The 20,413-nt window shown below is 39.0% G+C and overlaps 1 long non-coding RNA gene across 1 annotated transcript; it reads right to left on the bottom strand.

The window, feature by feature from the left end:
- Positions 1-553: 553 nt before the first annotated feature.
- Positions 554-4,476, bottom strand: LOC307162339. The gene is made up of 4 exons (XR_013821904.1): positions 4,340-4,476; positions 3,977-4,009; positions 3,120-3,218; positions 554-755 (listed from the first exon to the last, which is right to left on the bottom strand). It is a non-coding gene; the product is annotated as an uncharacterized lncRNA (long non-coding RNA).
- Positions 4,477-20,413: the final 15,937 nt, after the last annotated feature.

Here is a 20,413-nt window from a genome sequence, read left to right as displayed (position 1 = left end):
AAGTAGGCTACACTGTTAATTATTTCACTGTAAATTTACAATAAATTGCAGGTTAATAATTGCATGACTTTCACAGTAAGTTACCGTATCATTTTTACAGTAAATAATTGTGAAATGACAGCTGTTTACTGTGACTTCACAATAACTATGCCGTCATATTACTGTGATTTAGCAGTAAGCTGCTGTATAATTACTGTATTTTACTGTGCAATTACAGTTAGTCTATCATATTACTGTAATTTAACAGTAAGCTGCTGTAGAATTACTGTATTTAACCATGTCTATACTGTGATTTAGCATAAATGATGGACCAAACAAAACTGATAAAAACAATGGTGTAACTTTTATTTTTTTTAGAAGAAAAATACATTTTAATAACAGGAATAAACACTGTGTAACATGAATGAACACTGGGTAACATGAATGAACACTGGGTAACATGAATGTCTGTCAATATGTGTGTGAATGTGTTTACAGTGTTTACCATTATGTGATAATGGTACTTGAAAAATACAATTTAATAACAGGAATAAACACTGGGTAACAGGAATGTGTGTCTGTGTGTGCACTGTGCATGTGTTTACTATGTGATAATGGTACTTCACAACGTAGGAGCTGAAAAGAGAAAGAAGGAGAGAGAGAAGAGAGAGTGAGAGAGGGAAGAAAAGACAAAAAGGTGGGAAAAGAGAGGGTTGCAGGTGTCTCGCTCCTTCCCTTGCAGCAGGCACCTCCATAGTATTGGTTCTGTCCACTATCTACAAAAGATAAGAAAGACAAAAAGTTTAAGTTACTCTGTGGTGCAAGTACCTGCAAGTATGGTACTCGCATTGTAAAACTAATCCTAAAATGTGCACAATTTAAGAAATTACAATTGTAAAACTCATGATAAATCAGATAAATCATGTGAATAGTACTATATCAATTAATATTAAATCAACAAACCAGAGGACTCTGAAAGTAACATGATTGAGGTTAACCTGTTAAGCTTCACCAGTGCGTCGGCGCACTGAAGCGTTTTTTATTTATTTAATTCAAAATTACTATCAGATTTAATGTTATACCTTGACAAACTATACATCATTAAAAAGATATAAGACTCAAGTTTCAGTATTTGACCACTATTGTATTCTGAGAAACTTATAGTGACAGTTATGTCTTAATTTGTGTCAGGAGTTATGAAATGAAAAAATGAGTCGATACCTTTAATATGAATTATGCGCGTCAGCCGCTCCCATTCATAAAAAACTCCCGTGCTGTCGTCATGACAGCGATACACAAAACAACGTCCCTCAGGGCTTTAGCTCAAAAATGTGCAGATTTGGAGAAATATTGATAGATTCTTTTAGATTCACATCATATTTCTATAGACAGGAATAATATTTATTGAATTTATACCCAAATGCGTCAATGTAATCTTTATGAGCGTTTGGTATTCTAATTCACAGTGTTTTTCAATTCATACCAATAGCCTGAGGGCACTATATGCACAGTAATATAGTCCATATATGGCACATGAAGAAGAGCCATGATCATGTGACATTCCAGGAAGCCTCGAACACACACACAGCTAACAGAGATCGGCTGTAATCATGCAGATAAAAGATGTTTTGAAGACAATAAACATGATTGCAATGATATCTGATTTGCCTGTGTTCTTCAAGCCATGCCAGGTATTTTTATAATAATAGATTATATTTATAATGTAATGCTAATCTATATAGACTTCATCATTGTGCATAATACTATCAAATAATATATTTTCTGTCTGATTTTTTTATCTGAAGCTAAATTAGATCACAGAAGATTATTTAAAACATTCGGCTTGAGTTATAAAGTACGTTTTGAGCATAAATATGGTTTTAATCTCATATATTGTCGTGTATTGATGGTGTGCTAAGCTAACATGCTAGCTAGCCCTAACTGTTAGTCACATGACATGGTCTTGAAAAACATTTAACTAAATACAGAGTTTTGGGCTTATTATCTTCAGATTTTAAACATAAAATGTTTAGACATGTGGCTTTAGCTGTAGTGCATTTCTAGATTGCTCCAGTGCCAATTTCAATTTTATTTTCATGAGGATGTTTCATAAAAAATAATTTCTAATAACTTTACAAAACTTTGAAGCTATTAATAACAATTTTTGTCATTACGACAATAATTAATTCTACATTTACAATAAACTGCCAGGTGTCAGCTTTCAAACGAGATCATACTTGTGCTTTTAGTACAAAGGGTTCATGAACTGTATCTGTTTTAGTTTGGGTATGTCATTTCTGGGGATTTTTCAAAAGTGGCGTTGCAGCTTAACAGGTTAAGCAAAAATTACATGACATGCGTACATAGTAATGCAACTCAGTAAGCCAGTAATGTGATGTAAATTTACACTTAAAACTATTGTAAAGTACGTCTGTAAATTTGACGTTTTTATTCTAACCTATCAATAACCTATAACATTGAAAAGGCATGTTTAATTCAAATAAACGTAAGAACAATGAATTTTAGACATTTTGCAGCCTGTCTAAACTCGTAGAACAGATTAAAGGGATAGTTTACCCAAAACCCCACCCTCATTCCAAACACGTTAGCCCTTCGTTCATCTTTGGAACACAAATTAAGATATTTTCTGACTCCTCCATGGACAGCAATTTTATTACCACTTTCAAGGCCCGGAAAGGTAGTGAAGATTGTTAAAATAGTCCATGTGACTACAGTGGTTCAACCTTAATGTTATGAAGCGATGCAAAAATACTTAATAGTGCGAAACGCACAAAAAGTATTCTTGTCGCATCATAGCAATAAGGTTGAACCACTGTAGTCACGTGGACTATTTTAACAATGTTTTTACTACCTTTCTGGGGCTTGAAAGCGGTTATAACATTGCAGTCTATAAGCGGGATCAGAAAGCTCTCGGACTTCTTAAAATTATCTTAATTTGTGTTGAACAAAATTCTTATGTGTTTGGAACATCATGAGGGAGTGTAATTAATGAGAGACTTTACATTTTTGAGTGAACTAACCCTTTAATAGCTTAAGTAAACATCTTACTGCTAACTAATTCTAGCTTAAAACAGAGACAGTGTTTCGTTAGTCTGTTCTGAAGTTGGAACACAACTTACATTAGACTGACATCCATTCAAAGTCAATGAGCTTCCTGATCAGTGTACAGACTTGCTGGTTTATGTGTCCTCTCTGCCTCTTTGATTTTGTACCTGTCTCTGGGTTGATGCCCAAGAAGCACATATAAACAAAAAGACAGAGAAGAAAGATGTTAGATTAATTCAAGTGGGATTAAAAAGGTTTCAGTTCCCAGTCATCACCTTCAGTGGGTCACTGCTGTTGCAGTACTGAGCAAAACTAAAGTTAGCTCAGTTTTAACAAGGTGACATTACTTGGATTCAATTAAACAGCAACCATTTAAATAACTTAACAGCAACTGAAAAAACATTTACATCACAAAAACACAGTCAAGAATAGTCCTGCAACAAAGTTAGATGTGTGTGATTTACCCAGGCAATGCATTTGCACACAACAATTTACATCATTTACACGTACTGTTTGCAGAGGATGGAGGAAGAGCCTGTTGCCAGTCCATCTCCATGTGGCTGTTTCTGCTTGCACTCTTCCTCCTAGAATTATTACCCGTTCACAGACAAAATGGCTCCTAATATCTCCAGATGTCGACCTGTTTTACTTTAGAATAGCACAGCTAACGAAGCTCCACTAATTCAGTGATAAACACATTTATTTTATCACCTATATCTTTTTTATAATAAAATGCACTTTATTTTTTCTGTTGACGAGACAGACAACGGCTGCTCCGTTTCACACACGGCAGAAAAATATGGACGACGCCCAGCTAGCTAACGTTACTAATTTGAGATTAATTTATTCCACCTTTGCACAAATCCACAACACTATAATGTATCTAGTTGATCATAACTGTCATAATACACACATTAAGGCCACAGCTTACCTTATAACTTTATTTCCCGGTGGTAGAAAAATGCTGTGGGAAAAGAGAGAACGCTGTTAGAGTAACGAACGTTAACTAAGAAAAGCATTAAGCAAAGCTAAAGTTCAATTTTGACGGTGTAGCTAACGTGAAGCCTCACAGTTAATAACTTAATACGGTACTACTAATACACTTATTAACACAACCAACGTCTGATCATTCAAATTTGCGCGCTCAAACCTAGACGCGAATCTGCTCCAGCTAAGTTACAAAAACATGAAACAGAACTTAACTAACGCTAATTTGGTTCATACTTTTAAATAACATGCAATTTCATATTAAAAACAGTCATCAAATTGACAAAGTTTGAAATTAAACACTTACCGCACTGAATCCGTCGAGTGAGACCATGGAGGAGATCAGGCCAGGGAGCTCCGGGGGAGCTCAGATGACGCAGTTGCAGCGCGAAAATTACGGAATTCACAGTAGTTTCTTGTAAAAGCCCCGCGCCTGCATTATTTTCACAGTAAAAGTCTAAATACGGTATTATATTGTGAAATATCACAGTTAAAGCCTGTGAAGTGGTAATAATGTAATTACCTGTGAAATATTACAGTTATATATTGTGAAATCCTGGAAATATTTTACAGTGTATAGTATCTTTATTTTTTTATGTAGCGAAGGCATACGAAATGTTGTGGAAACAAGGACTAATTATTAAGATATTTCAGATGGGAATAAGAGGGAAAATGTATAGTTGGATTAAAAGCTTTTTAACTGAAAGGTGGATAGCAATAAGAATAGGGAAAGAATTTAGTACAAAGTAGGCTATTTAGTGGAAAATGGAACCCCTCAAATAGACGGTGGGCCGAACGCGTTTTTCGTGTTGTTGATCGATCTCCATCGATAGAGTATACGCTTCTTTTATGTACGATATTAAGTAATTATATGTAGTCAAATAAAATTTGTTGCCAATTCTGGTTTGATCATATATTTTCACAAACGTATGTTTTGATTGTCAATCTTCTTAGGCAATTTGCGGGACAGCTCTAGTAGCTGAACCAATCGGATTGTAGTTTTTAATGTCATTAAAAATACTAATCAATCGCAGACGGCCAGACTAGGACCCCGAAATGGGCGGGAGTGACATAGCGATAATTTTATATTGTAGGCCTAACGTTATATTTATATATCTAACATAAATTTGACACGAATTATCTTGGATATGGAGTGTTGTGTGCATGTTACGAGCTGTACATCAACAAACATCATACCCTTTTCAGTAACAAGTTGGATCAAGTTTGTACAATGTTCTTTAGAGTGGGTGAATTTAAATACAAAAGAAAGCCAAATCGCCCAAAAAGCTGTGGAAAAATATAAAATCACAGAAGGCCACATTCCAGATGTGCCAATTCATGTTGGCTACCATAGAGAATGCTACAGTATGCTAACAAAAGAAATATTGAGAGAGCCAGCAAGAAGAAAGAAAAGACAGTACAGGAAGCTGAAGGTTTGTAAAGCAGCTTTATAGTGGTTAGCCTAAGTGTAGTTGTTTACCTCATACGTTTGGATAAATCATGGTGTAAATTCTTAGAATCCTTTTTAATCCCAAACAAATTATAGATATTTACATCTCAGAAATAGTGAAAAATCATACAGATATAATTATATAATGTAATAACTTATATATTAAGTTAATTATTATATATTCTTATAAAAGGCTACTATAGACACAGCGACATCTAGTGGACACATTTTTCAACATAGCGACTGAAAATGTGCTCCACCAATCAGATGAGCAAAACATTAAAAGAGTTTTATGATGAACCGTGAAAAACAAAGGGCATTTTCATTGTTTCAGCAGAATAGATGTGTCAGGGCTTAGATTAGGTCAAGAAGATGTCTCACAGCAGGGCTGAGGATCTGGGATTACCTGGGGAAACAGATTAGCAGAGTTGTAAACAGTGTAGTAAAATTATTGGTTCACGGTCTAATAAATGAGGATTTACATTTATGAGGCACTTACAAAAAAAGTAAGAGTAACTAGATGAGCCCAGATTAAAATGCATACAGTAATCACACCTTGCGTCAATATGAATAATAAAAGCATACCATTAGGGCTCAGCAGTAACATTTTTCTAATAATTCAACGGCCTGTCGTCAATTATTCCATAATTAATAAATAATCAGCAGCTACTCTATCCTCGAGGATCTATCATTTCAAAAACTAAAGCAGATAGCAGCGTTAGGCCCACCGTCTAAAATGACTATAGTTAGTCCAGTTTTGTTTTCAGTTATGATGAATGAAGTGCTAGTAAAATTGATAGATCTATAAATGTTGATTTATTTGCAGATGACGGCGTTATGTGGAAAAAGGGAATAAATATAGAATATATAGTGAGGAAAATGCAAGAAGCAATAGGGAAAGTAGAGTGTTGGGGAATGGAATGGGGTTTTAGGTTTAAAGATTAAACTTAAACTTTATGGAAAAAAATTAGAGGGAGTGGAGTGTTCTAAGTATCTCAGGATATGGTTTGACAAAAAACTTAATTGGAAAATACATAGAGAATATTGTTGAAAAGATTAAGAGCTTTGGTTGGATAATAAAAAATGCAGTCAATGAGATATAATGTTAAGCCCCACTGTGCCAAGTATAGACAGGATTCAGGTTATTAGATATATAGAGGAACGTTAGTCTATGTTTATTAAGATATACAACGGTGCATCAAAAACATATAATAATAGAGTAGGAGCTGTGTTCATTATACCAGAATTAAATAAATAAATAAAACAATTATACCAATGTTAAATAAAAGAGTTAGTGATAATTTGTCAGTGTTTACAGGAGAATCGTTGGCCATTCTTTTAGCCTTTGAGTGGGTAGAAAATAATAAGCCAAACAAAGTGTTAATATAGGGTCAGATTCAAGTAGTGCGCTAACCAGTTTCAAAAACATGCAGTCAGAAGCAAGACGGGACATTATGTTGGAAATAGCCCAAACTGTTTACAGAATCAATAAAGTAGGAGTAATAGTGAAATTGATCTGGATTCCAGCCCATATAGGAGTAGTCGGAAATGAATTGGCAGACAAATATGCAAAAAGTGCAGCAAAAAAACAGAGGTAAATACGGCAGTAAATTATAGTAAGGCGGAAGTTAAAAGCATAATTAAAGCAGAAATGAAAAAGAAGTGGCAGGAGGAGTAGAATATGGAAACAAAAGCGAGAATGTTCTACAGTATCCAGAAGAAGGAGGAATGAGAGAAAATAATAGAAATTAAAAAAGAAGAGGACATTATTTCGAGAATGATATCTGGGCATACTGGATTAAATAGTATGCTTAAAATAATAGGGAAACATGAAACTGGGTTGTGTGAGCAGTGTAATAGTATAGAGTCAATAGAACATGTAATTATTATCCTAGGTACAAGCAGGAAAGGATGATTCTGAAAGATAGGCTAAGTAAAGAAAAAATTAGATTTGAAATGAAGGAAATATTACAACTGAATTCAGGGCATGTGGGGTATAGAGCAATATTTCGTTTTTTGGGGAAAAACTGGGCTTATTAGAAGGATATGAGTTTAGTTATTTTTAAAATTGTGTTTATAATAATGTGAATTAATAGTTTTATTTAGTTATTTTATGTATTTATTTATTTATTTATTTCATTTGTAGCAGGTAAAGTAGGCTATTTTGATCCACACTCCATTTCAGAAGGTGGCGGTAATGCACACTAAAAAGTTGTTTGCCAACCGCCATTTAAAATCAGAAGAAGAAGAAGAAGATAAGACAGGTGACTTTGATCATGGTTGGAATTAAACTCTGCAAGACAGTGGACCTCGAGGGACAGATTTGAAGATCCCTGCCTTATGCGTGCTACAGACAGTGCAATTTCAGCAATCCTATAAGGTCATTACAAATCACACTGTACGACATGGATAAACTCGGGTACGACATGTAGACTGTATGATGATGACAATTATTGAATCGTAGGTTACGATGCAAGATAGAACAATAAAACTTCTTAAGCATGCGCTAGTGGTAAACAAATAGAGCAAGATTAATCGCACTTTGGCAGTTGTGTTTTTTATGTGTGCTGAAAAAAAGAGGAGGAAGCGAATGGAGCTCGAGGTAAGTAATTTTATGTTTTAGCGCCATGTCACGTTGATCAATACGCCATTTCATGTTGCATTTTTATTAGCTAGTCAGTAGATGTCGGTCGTAGCAGCAACCACACTGTGAGATGATCATGGTAAGTTTCTGACATTGTCAGAAAATTATCGCAGGCTATCTTTGGTTGCATGACCGTGACAACAGCTGTCTTTGAATCTCTCTCACTGTATGGCGTAGGACCACCGTTTAGGAGCCACGACCACAGAAATCGCCACAATTGATCATCTTTCATCTGGGACAGCCCAAAATGATACAATGTGTACCTGACATTACACCTCTCAATAACAGAGGTGTAATGCATAAATCAGCTTAAAGTCTTTTAAAGTCTGCATCTTCTATTTGGAGACATGGAAGTTGGGAAGTGCCAGTCCATCAGATTGGAACTGCCAATTTCAATTACATCCTCTGAGGTAAAAAGCAATGTAACAGGGTTTGATTAAGCTGAGGACATCTTTCCATATGTTTTGTTTGAACTGAGTGTAGTATTGTAAGGAACAGGTCTTCATGGGTCCACTTTGATCCAAAAACCCATGGTCCGACCCAAGACGGTTACGTCTAAAACTAGGAGGACACAGGTCGAGTCTATCAGTAGTAGCCTTGCATCTCAGTTGTTTTAAATAAATGTCCTTTTCTCTGAGCAATACAGTGTGTGCAGAATTATTAGGCACGTTGATTTTCTGATCATATTTTATTCCCAGGCACATTTTGCCAATTCCAAACCATATTATCATTTCGAACCATAATCATTTATAAGTGATATATAATTGTTCATGAAGGCTGGAAATGAAAAATGCCTTATATTCAGGTGTGCAAAATGGTGTGCCGTGGTGCTTATTATTTGTAATCTCTGAATTTGTGTCATACCAGGTTGGAAAAGTCACCACTTGCCACTGGCTGCAAACATGCGCAGACGTCACTGCCTCTGTTACATTTGTTTCCAGTTGGGCTTGAAAAAAGAAGAAGAAAGAAATAATTTATGCAGGTTAGGTTCGGGTAAGAAGTTATTCGTGTCGAGTACAGATCTTAGGACATGAGAAGACCTCTACTGTAGGGACAGGACTTGGATGTATAATACATTGAAGGCTCAGCTGATGAATTTGGGCTGCACTGCAAAACAGTGGCGACACCAGAGAATTATTGTAATGAGCTCTTCTAAGGAGAATACTGGGCTGTTGGCATGAAGGACCCCAGGAAAGGATCTGGATGGATGAAGCAGTGGAACTGGCAGGTGCCTCTTGCCAAGAAAACCAAGAGGCAAAGAACAAAGTTAAGGATTAAAAGGAGCTTGCCAGAGTAAAGCAGGCTGGAGGACACCCTCAGTACCAAGTCCTAATGCAAGCCAACAGCTATAAAAACATAACTTATTTTGTTATTAAAAAACAAACAAGCCCAGCACCAGCACAGGTGAGAAAAAGTAACGCAAAAGTAATGTAATGCATTAGGTATCGCAATTAGTTACTTTTTAAAAGAGTGCATTACTTTTCAAAGTAACTTTACCCAACACTGTGCATAACCATTAAGAATCATTAGAGAAAAGCAATCTTTTCTATACAATCAAAAAAAAAAATTTTTTTATTTTTTTTATTTTTTACAGGAATCAAGGTCTACAACGCAATGCACCATTTAATACTGTTAGTACTGGGGACATATAATCTAGCGGTCAATATATCATTGAAATTTCTAAAGTTTTATCAGTGAATTTAACCCTTAAATGCATGAATGTTTCGTAAATCATTATTACATATTCGGGTCTTTAGCGACCCGGAACTATATAACACGGATGGATTTCTAACTGCCGTAATAGTATAAAACTCTCCTGATGTTTTGATAACAATTACAAAAGAGTAAAATCGTTAGCTTTTGGAACTTGGAAGGGTTCAATTCGAGCAGATGCTTTTTACCATGTTCACTTTCATTGTCTGACCTCAGTGCTCATTTCTCTAGTAGGCATACATTCAGCATCTGGCTTATATTCACTATCTCAACATGTTTTCTCATCTTTAGTTTTCAACGTCTTCAAAATCAATATTTGATCGCTGACAGCTTCTTCACCAGATCCAACATCAAGTGACAGTGACACTACTTTTTGATTGTGTGCAGTATTGCTCTGCTGTAAATCGCTGAGCCATTTCAAGTATTGCTGATGATATATGATGTTTTATTAAAGGGGTCCTATGCCCTTTTACAAAGTCTTGATTTTATTTTTGGGGTGTGCTAGAATATGCTTTAATGCAAATTTGTTTAAAAAAAAACATAATTTTTCACATATATTGTACATTATTACAGCACCTCTCTCCCCTGTCTGTCCTGACCACGTCTTTTATTTTCTTTTTTTGATGAAGCCCCTCCTTCCGAAATCCAAAATGTGCAGTGTTTTGTTAGCTGGCTCAGTGTGTTGTGATTGGCACTGCTTAGCACGAAATGTCACGCCCCTTTACCATAATCGCAAGCTCTACTCAGATGTACAGTAAGACTTAAGAATGTTAACAAACAAGAGGATCATGCAGAATGGATTTTTTAATGCACTTTGCTAGCACGGATTTCACTGGACGTTTCAGAGTGGGTTTTTTTCTTCTTTTTTTATTATATATTTTAGATATGAAGTTAGACATAATTTAACTATGATACTTGTCGGCAAACTATGGTAATACAAACAGTAATTGATCACAAAATCATGGATAATATTCCCAAGGGGTAGTGAACAGCCTTACGAAAGCAAGAGCTTACAAAAGCTACAGTAAACATATCAACACTAATGTTGGCTACCAGGTGAGAGGAAGCTAAGCTTTGCCCTTTGTTTACATCGTAGCAACAACATAAAACTTATAATTGGAACTGTTAATAGAAAACGCAACTAGAAATAATAAGATATACTTACAAGTTGTTCTCTTACGAAAGTACTCTCGTGTTCTGTAAGTTTAGCTTACGCTACGGGAAAACTCCTTTTCTCGAGAATACTGAAGCAAAAAATTATCCTTAATTTTTAGAATGTAAAACGCACTTGCTGCAGCAAGCAGACCTACATCATGGCCCACCAAGATGGGTGTGGCCTTAGCCTATAAATACCCATCGCTCAGGTTGCACTATGATTTCGTCTCCTTTCAGCGAGTGACTACACTTCGCTGGATCTCTGAGAGAAGAAGCTGCGTCGTCGAAAGGCACTTTCAGCGGGACGAGCTCGAGTTCTGAGGACGCCGGCTGGATTTTCGCCGCCTTCACTCACCGTACCTGCTGCGCCATCTGACGCTTATATCCTTTTACTACTCTGTGTGTGTTCGCCGCTGCGACACACACGTTCTCTCTAAAAGAGTCAGGCATTTCTAAATGCCTCCTATGTTCTGCGGCTCATGCAGAGCTACTTCTTAGTACCAAAGAAGGATGGTGGGCTCCGCCCTATATTAGATCTCAGACGTTTGAATAAAGCGCTGATGACACGCTCCAGACAAATGATCACAACCAGACAAATCCTCACTCGAATTCGACCGGGGGACTGGTTTATATCAGTGGATCTGAAAGACGCCTATTTTCAGATCCAAATAGCAGCACGTCACAGGCCATTCTTGAGATTTGCCTTCAAGGGCCAAGCTTATCAGTACACCGTCCTTCCGTTCGGCCTGTCTTTAGCACCTTGTGCATTTACGAAGTGCATGGACGTGGCGCTCGCGCCCCTGAGACGACGGGGCGTGAGAGTCCTGAACTGTCTGGACGACTGGCTAATTATAGCTCAGTCGAAGGAGAAACTGGTGTTACACAAAGCATTACTGTTGGCCCATCTGGAACAGCTGGGTCTCAGAGTCAACTGGGCCAAAAGCATTCTATCTCCCAGCCAGGAAATATCCTTTCTGGGGATAGAGTTGGACTCCAGGTCTATGGTGGCGTGCCTGAACGCGCGGCAGCGATCCAGCACCTTGCAGCGACATTCACTGTAGGGAAGAATCTTCCCCTCAGAGTGTTTCAGAGGATGATGGGTCTCATGGCCTCAGCCTCGACGGTGCTGCGGCTGGGTCTGCTACACATGCGCCCCTTTCAGCTGTGGCTGAGACGGCGTGTGTCAGCGCGAGTGTGGACATCAGGTTTGCTTCGTCTCACGGTGAATCAGACATGTGCTGCAGCTCTGAAACCGTGGATGAGAACCGGCTGGTACCAGGCCGGCGTGAACCTGAAGGGAGACCTTCTATGGGCCTGTGGTCAGACGCGGAGAAGCGTCTACACATAAACTGCCTAGAGATGAAAGCGGTCGAAAACGCCCTTCAGTTTTTCCTCCCCGTGTTAAGGAACCACCATGTTCTGGTCAGAACAGACAACACGTCAGTGGTGTCCTATATAAATCACCAGGGCGGCCTCAGGTCCCGGAGCCTTCTTGCAATAGCAAAACGCCTCCTCATATGGGGCCAGCACAATCTGTGCTTGCTGAGAGCGGCACATGTGCCGGGCGTCCTGAACGTGGGACCAGATATGCTATCCAGGGCCAAGCTTTCCCCAGGGGAGTGGTCTCTGCATCCCCTGACGGTGCAAAACATCTGGGACATTTTCGGCAGAGCAGAGGTAGACCTGTTCACGTCGCATACCAACTCTCACTGCCCGATGTTCTTTTCAAAAGAAAGGCCATAAACTGGCCCAGGCGCCCTCTCTATGTGTTTCCCCCGGTCGCCTTGTTACCACAGGTAATCAAGTGAGTCAGGGAGAGCAAATGCTCGCTACTCCTGGTAGCCAGGCTATGGGAGAATCATGTTTGGTTCTCAGAACTGATGGAAATGGGGAACACCGCTCCATGGCCAATTCCGCTGAGGAAGGACCTGTTGTCCCAGGCCCAGGGCGTGGTTTGGCACCCATACCCCGAGCTGTGGGCCCTACATGTGTGGGCGATCAACTATCATCATTTCACCTCCCGAAGGGAGTGCTGAACACGATCACAAAGGCTAGAGCTCCGTCTAATAGACGGCTCTATGCGTCTAAATGGTCAGTGTTCGCTGAATGGTGCTCAGCTCATGACTTAAACCCACTAGATTGTGAGGTAACGGTGGTGCTTTCTTTCCTACAAGAGCTGTTGGACAGCGGGAGAACCCCATCCACGCTCAAGGTGTATGTGGCGGCTATAGCGGCTTTTACAAAGCCTGTGAATGGCCAGTCTCTGGGAAAGAATGACCTTCGTTTCCTCAGGGGGGCTAGGAGGCTGAACCCTCCTCGGCCACCCTCGGTTCCAGCTTGGGACCTTTCCACGGTCCTTGAGGCCATGAAAGGTGGACCATTCGAACCATTACACGCGGTGGAGCTAAAGTACCTGTCCTTCAAAACCGCTTTTCTGCTGGCGCTAGCCTCAGTAAAACGGGTGGGCGACCTACACGCGCTCTCAGTGAGCGCTACGTGCTTGGAATTTGGGCCTAATGACTCTAAGGTCATCCTCAAACCAAGGCATGGTTACGTCCCGAAGGTGCTTGCGACTCCGTTTAGAGCGCAAGTTATTTCCCTTTCGGCCCTCCCTGCGTCCGACAGTGAGGTTGGGGTTAACTTCCTTTGCCCAGTAAGGGCTTTAAGGATTTATGTGGAGCGCTCTGCTGCCTTTAGGCAAACGGAGAAGCTTTTCATTTCGTTTGGTGGCCACGTCAAAGGGCTAGCCATCTCGAAACAGACCCTGTCCAGATGGATAGTTGACGCTATCGCGTCAGCTTATGCGTCCAAGGGCCTGGATTGCCCCTTGGGGGTTAGGGCCCACTCGACTAGAGGCATGGCCTCGTCGTGGGCATGGACAAGTGGGGTCTCACTTCATGACATTCCAACACATTCCAACCCTTATAACACAGCACAAGCACGGCAGGCTACGCAACACTCGTTCCCTCTCTCACTGTCTACATTTGTAAGGTTTTATAACCTAGAAGTACCCGCCTTACAGGCCAGACTGTTCTCAGTCTGATTATACCATATTAACATTGTCTACCCAACTCAGTTTGATTAGACTGTTGATATGCTGCAACGTCCTGTGGTCTTATGCAGTTCAAGGATGATATACTTAACTGTATATATGTGTGTGCACCTATCTCACAATACCGAGTCGTCCCGCCCTGTTCTGCCGTTGCGACCGTTCCACTTATACATGAGCCCCGGGCTACTGCCCTTGGGACATAAGTGTTGGAACCTCAGCACGCACAACGTTTTATATAGGGTTCCCGTAGCGTAAGCTAAACTTACACAACACGAGAGTATTCTCGTAAGAGAACGACACTCGGTTACTAACGTAACCTCGGTTCTCTCTAGAGAGGGAATGAGTGTTGCGTAGTCTGCTGTGCTTGTGCTGTGTTATGTTTCGCTTCCAGTCGACTGAAATCATAGTGCAACCTGAGCGATGGGTATTTATAGGCTAAGGCCACACCCATCTTGGCGGGCCATGACATAGCGCGAGGCGAGCCTCTCATTGGCGCTGACGTCATGTCTGACACCCTGATAGGTTGCAGCAGTTGCCGCAGAGCAGCCAATAGGCGCGCGAGCTGTCTCGCCTAGGTCTGCAGCAAGTGCGTTTTACATTCTAAAAATTAAGGATAATTTTTTGCTTCAGTATTCTCGAGAAAAGGAGTTTTCCCGTAGCGTAAGCTAAACTTACGCAACACTCGTTCCCTCTCTAGAGAGAACCGAGGTTACATTAGTAACCGAGTGTCGTTATCCACAAACAACAGATTGTTCTGTGTGAATGGCCCTTAAGAGTTGTTTTTTATTTTTTATTTTAGTCCCCGTTCACTGTAATTGTATGGAAAACAGTGTTCACATTATCTTCTTTGTCCTCTGCAGAAGAAAGAAATTGAAATATTTGAAATGACATGAAGGTAAATAAATGAATACATTGAGCACAAATGAATTGAATGTATTGAATGCATTCCTTCTTTTTTAGTTGTGTACCATTGTTCAGAATAGACCAGATTTATTTTCAAAATATAAATGACTCTACATCTGCAAATTTACAATCCACATAGTAAATCTTTCATTTTATTTACACAGTTTCATCTCCCAAAGACACCATTCGTCAAAAACCTTTATCTTATTCCATGAGGCCGTCTGTTTACATCCTGTGTTTTCTCTCTAGAGGAATCTGCTGAGACTTTTCTCAGCAATACAGATGTTTTTGTCTGGTGTACGGTTTTGTCATTAAACAATAACAACCTCGAATGTTTGAAAGCTGGGGAAATCTGAAATGTATGTCATTTCAGGTCAGTCTAATTATTATTGTTTACCAACACCGTCATGAATTCACATCTTATTCAATTTATAACTGAGATCGTCTTGAGTTTTCCCCAAACAAATGAATAATATCTAATTATTTCCAGCTTACAGGCAAAAGCATAGATCATTAATGAGGGCCTAGACCCAGTAGTATTTGTCATGAACAATAATACATAAAAAAGATTTAACTGACAGCATTTTAATATAATAATAAAAAAAAATGATATCCCTAAAACACTGAAGAGAAAACAACACAAAAGTTGATAAAAAAGTCCTTTATTTAATAAAAAAAACTTTTGCACTTGTTGTACATTGTCATCATACAATACTGTATATCTTTTTTTTTTTCTTTTTTTTTACTTAGAATTTCTTGAAACATTTATACTTCTGCTCTGTAAAAGGCAGAAATGAGAGCTGTAATCATAGTGTTATTGGTGGAACCACTTGTGTGAATTGTAATGAGAGGTAGAACAGAAGAAGGATGGAGTCTTTGAACCTGGCAAGGCTGCAAATTCAGTATTCAAGGCCCAGTGTATGTGACAGCTCAGAGTAAACCCAAGGCCCAGTGTTAAAACTCAAAGGTATTCATAGCAGTGCTTTTTTGTGTGTCACTCTCACTGTGGCTGCAGTTTGGGTTGATAGCTGAAAGATTGAAGGTTTAAATGCAATGCAGAGCAGTCCTTGAGAGGGGCTTGCCCGCTACCTTTCTGCTTGTCTGTAGGACTTGTTTCCATCAATTTCTACTCAACATAACCAAATACTAAACATCTACACGCTGCAAGTAGATCCCAGGTCCAAGATCATAGCAAATGTTTTCTATTAATAATGCAGTGAAATCCACGGATTATAATTCAATAAAATAACCATATAGCAGTGTTTTTGAAAGGGTTTTTTTTCTTTTTTTTCTTGGTTTAATAATTAGGCCAAAAGGAGGAGTGACACATTAACTTTGCAAGTATGACTGTGCTTTCACAGTTTGCAGTTTAGCAGATCTTGCACCCAACCACTGCTACATTGTTTATGAATTTTTAGTGACTTGTCAGGCCACCTTTATTTAGCGGTTTGTACAATACAGATTGTTTCGAAGCAGCTTCACAGTAATAAACAGGAAATAACAATCATTGATGCAAACTTAATCAAATATCAGACAAAATTTGCTGTAAAGCAGCTCTACAATAGACAATAGTGTCATTATTTAGCTTAAGTCCCTTCAGTGTTGGTTCAGTTCAATAACTGTGGTAAGTTCATCAATGATAAAATGAGCTGAATTCAGCAAAAACAACATAGTTTATGATGTCCGGGTATGTGAGTGGAGGCATACTTTGGGGTCTGTAATCCAGTCTTGGACTGCCAAGTCATATATGGATATTGTTTACAGTCTTTAATTTGTCCAAATACCATTGCTTGGTACTGGCATTTAGCTGGTACGAGTAGAGTCTCTTCTCTTTTTCTTTTTTCTTATCCATATCATTCTTTCTTCCTCCATATTTCAATGACTTAAGCAAACAAAACAAAATATAAGCAGGTATCGGTATCAATTTCAGTAGCAGTAACAGCGAGTGATCCTCACAAGATGGCGCCGCCATCCCAGCATGCAACACGGTGTGACATATGTTAACATTCTCTATATAGCACAGTCAAGAATGAAGAGGACAGATGCAGAGGATGGACTCAAATTTTAAACTGCAAATTTCAATATAGTCCTATTCTTATGCTTACTTTGGCACAAATTTTACTTTCATTCTCTGTGTTCTGTTTGTCAGAAAATCCACTACCCACCAGATTGTGACTCAACTCAAAATGCTCCGTCAGTCTCATGGCTAAAATGTGAGGTTGGCTAGTGTTAGGTAAGCCGAGGAAAAGTCAATAAACAACAGTCTAGCATGAGTTTTACTCCCTTCTAGGTGTTTAAACTCAACTCCTCTGTGTGCCCTAGGCAAATTGCATAGGATTGAGTGCATGCTCAGTTTGCCTTGCCCGCTCTATCTTCACAAGCTTTTCAAAAGTTTTCATTACAAGAGAAGTGAGGGCAACCGGCCTGAGGTAATTTAAAACCTTGGGACTATTGCTACTGTTTCCACAGGTTAGGTAGCCTACACATTGTAGGTTATAAAGACATATTAAATATCATAAGCCGCGTTTCCACCGCAGGAACTTTCCCCAGGAACTAGGGACTTTGGGGTGGTACTCGGTGTGTTTCCACTGGAGGAACCAGGGTCTAAATGAAGTTTCAGGTAAATATTTCCCCCTCCAAAAGTCCCTGCTTGCAAGGTAGTACTTTTTTAAAGTTCAGGGAATTTCAGGAGTGGGACTTGGGCGCTGAACATGCTGATTGGTTGAGTTCATGCCACATTTTGATTAGTTGACTCCACTCAGCATTTTATTTCAACCACCATTTTTAAAAATCTGTTGCGGTGCGTGCAGTAACAGTTATTTGCTATTCGAATCAACAATGGAGTTTAAAAAATACAACCAATGGACCAAAAATGAAAATGAATGGACCAAAAATGAAAAATTAGGCACTAATTTGCCTAATCTTCACGGTACTTTAGACCACGGTGCAACGCAGACAGCAAGAGGTCTGGGGGAAAAAAGTTACTGGGACAAATTGGTCAGGGTAATTTCGGTGGAAACACGGCTATAGAAGATAGAACTTAAATGCCTTGCACAAGATTTCAGTAGTTTGCCAATGATATAGTCGGGACCAGGACTTTTATTTATCTTTAGAGAAAGGCAATTTTTTTCAATTGCTTTCTTCTCCAGGGCGAAATGGTGGTTTCCACTTGAGGTCTAATGTAAAAGCTGGAAGCAAATCCAGTTTTTATGCTCTAGAAAGGCATTTCCACCCTTATTCTTCTGAGGCATGCTCTTCTTGCTTAACCTTTAAACATGTCCATCATGTCTGCTGAGTAGGCTTCATATCTAGGATGTTAAGTAAAGGACAGAAAACCAACCCAATTTTACAGCATCTTCTGCCTCCTGCTGTTTGATGATAAGCATTGGCTTCATGCTCACAGATTGGGCTTTTTACTGAGGGTGCTGGAGTCACTGCAGGGACTCAACTGGCACTCAATGGATTCATGTGGTCCTATTCTCACTGGATGTGAACATTTCAATACCAGTAATACAAAGTATGTCTATACTGTGAAGAAAACATGAGCTTTTGGTCACATCTCTCAAAGTCCACTATTAATAAGTGTGCATTTATAGTGCAATAAGTGTGCATAAACATAAAGACAGAGTTATTCTTTTACTCATCTTGTGTATAAGAACAAATACTTCTGAAAGCACATGGTGAACAAAGCAACACTTTATAGCTTCTGAAATGTTTTGTAATGTGCTGATACCTTTTCATACATTTATTTTTTTTGTATGTACTATTTTATATTTATTTTATATTAATTATACATTATTTAATGTAAAATTATATCATTCCAATGCAACTGGGTTTGGTGAATTGTTTAGACTATATGTATGAAGACAGCGGACAGAGGTATTATTAATGCAACACTGTGCTTTACTTTATCTCACTGAATTATCTCACAGTGACTCACTCACTGCAGAGTATGGTGTTCGGATCCCGGCACTTGTGCCTAATTTATTTTTGGTTCTGTGTCGGGGTTCAAACATTCATGCTCCATGTGTTTGTCTTCTGTTGTTCTCTGGTCTCATGGTGTGAGCGTGCGGTTTCGAGTTTGCTCGGGCCTTTCTTTCTTCGTGTGTTGTTTTCTGTGTAGCATGGGGTTCATGTTTATATCGGACACATGCTTTCATGTTGTGATGTTTTGTGTGGACACAAATGGTGAGTGCTCTCATTGGCTGCATGTTTATGTCCTGTTTTGTTTGAGCACATTGTGTTCATTGGCCATGTGCTGGATGATGAATTATATCAGTTTCTTTATATCAGACTTTTCCCATGATCATCCAGTCCCATCCTGAAAACGTTTGAACACTCTATCTAACTCCAAGCCTGTGTCCAAGCCCTCCACAGACCTTACCATCAGGACCTCCACTCCAGAGTCTGCTCTAGAGAGTGAAATTCCCAAGTCCGTTCCAGTGACTGAAATTCCTGAGTCTGTTCCAGTGAGTGAAATCTCAGAGTCCGTTCCAGTGAGTGAAATCTCAGTCCGTTCCAGTGAGTGAAATCTCAGTCCATTCCAGTGAGTGAAATCTTCTAGTCCGTTCCAGTGAGTGAAATCTCCAGTGAGTGAAATCTCCTAGTCCGTTCCATTGAGTGAAATCTCCTAGTCCGTTCCATTGAGTGAAATCCCTGAGACTGTTCCAGTGAGTGAAATTTCAGAGTCCATTCCAGAGACTGAAACTCCTGAGTCCATTCCAATCGCCGAGTCGAAGTGCTCCCAAGTGCTATTCCACCATACATTATAGTTATCCTTTTTACCTGCTTAGAAAAGCACCACGTTTTATTTTGTGTCACCATACTTGGTCGTGTAACTACTCGTGTAACTGTATTTAAATAGAGAAAACGTGGAGGTGTTTGGTCGCTTCTAACTTCATCTCTGTTTGGATCCTAATGAATGAACTGGGCTAAGCTAAGTGCTATCAAAGTGTCGCCGCGCGCCAGAGCGATTGAGTGCACGCACTGAGACGAGAGAGGTATGTATCAACTCGTCTTAGTTAAGGGAATAACATAGTTTAATATGAAAAAATGGTGGAGTGTTCCTTTAACCTTTTAACATGTCTTGTTTTAGCACATCTGCCAAGTCTGCCAAACTTAAGTCTGTGCTCCAAAGTATTCAAGATTTATAACAATTTAAGTTGGAAATGACATTTTGGGGTCTATGCTCCAAAAATGGGACTGAAATTTGATGTTTAACATCTGCCGTTTAGATACAGTCCCTGTCTGCTTTGTCAAATGACATACTTTTTTACATACATTTGTAATGACATACTGTTTTTACTGTGACAGACCAACAAATGATAGTCAACTCTAACATCAGGCTGATTAAGCACAGTACCACAAAACATAACATTAATGTAATCAGTTGCATTACAATACTTGATTTAATAGTGGTAGATGAATGTTTTTGAAAGCATATTTTATATTTTTCAAAGAGAGA

Source organism: Squalius cephalus (assembly GCF_949319135.1).
Source record: "Squalius cephalus genome assembly, chromosome: 7".
In the NCBI taxonomy this organism is placed as follows: domain Eukaryota; kingdom Metazoa; phylum Chordata; class Actinopteri; order Cypriniformes; family Leuciscidae; genus Squalius; species Squalius cephalus.
This window is presented reverse-complemented; position numbering and strand designations above follow the sequence as displayed.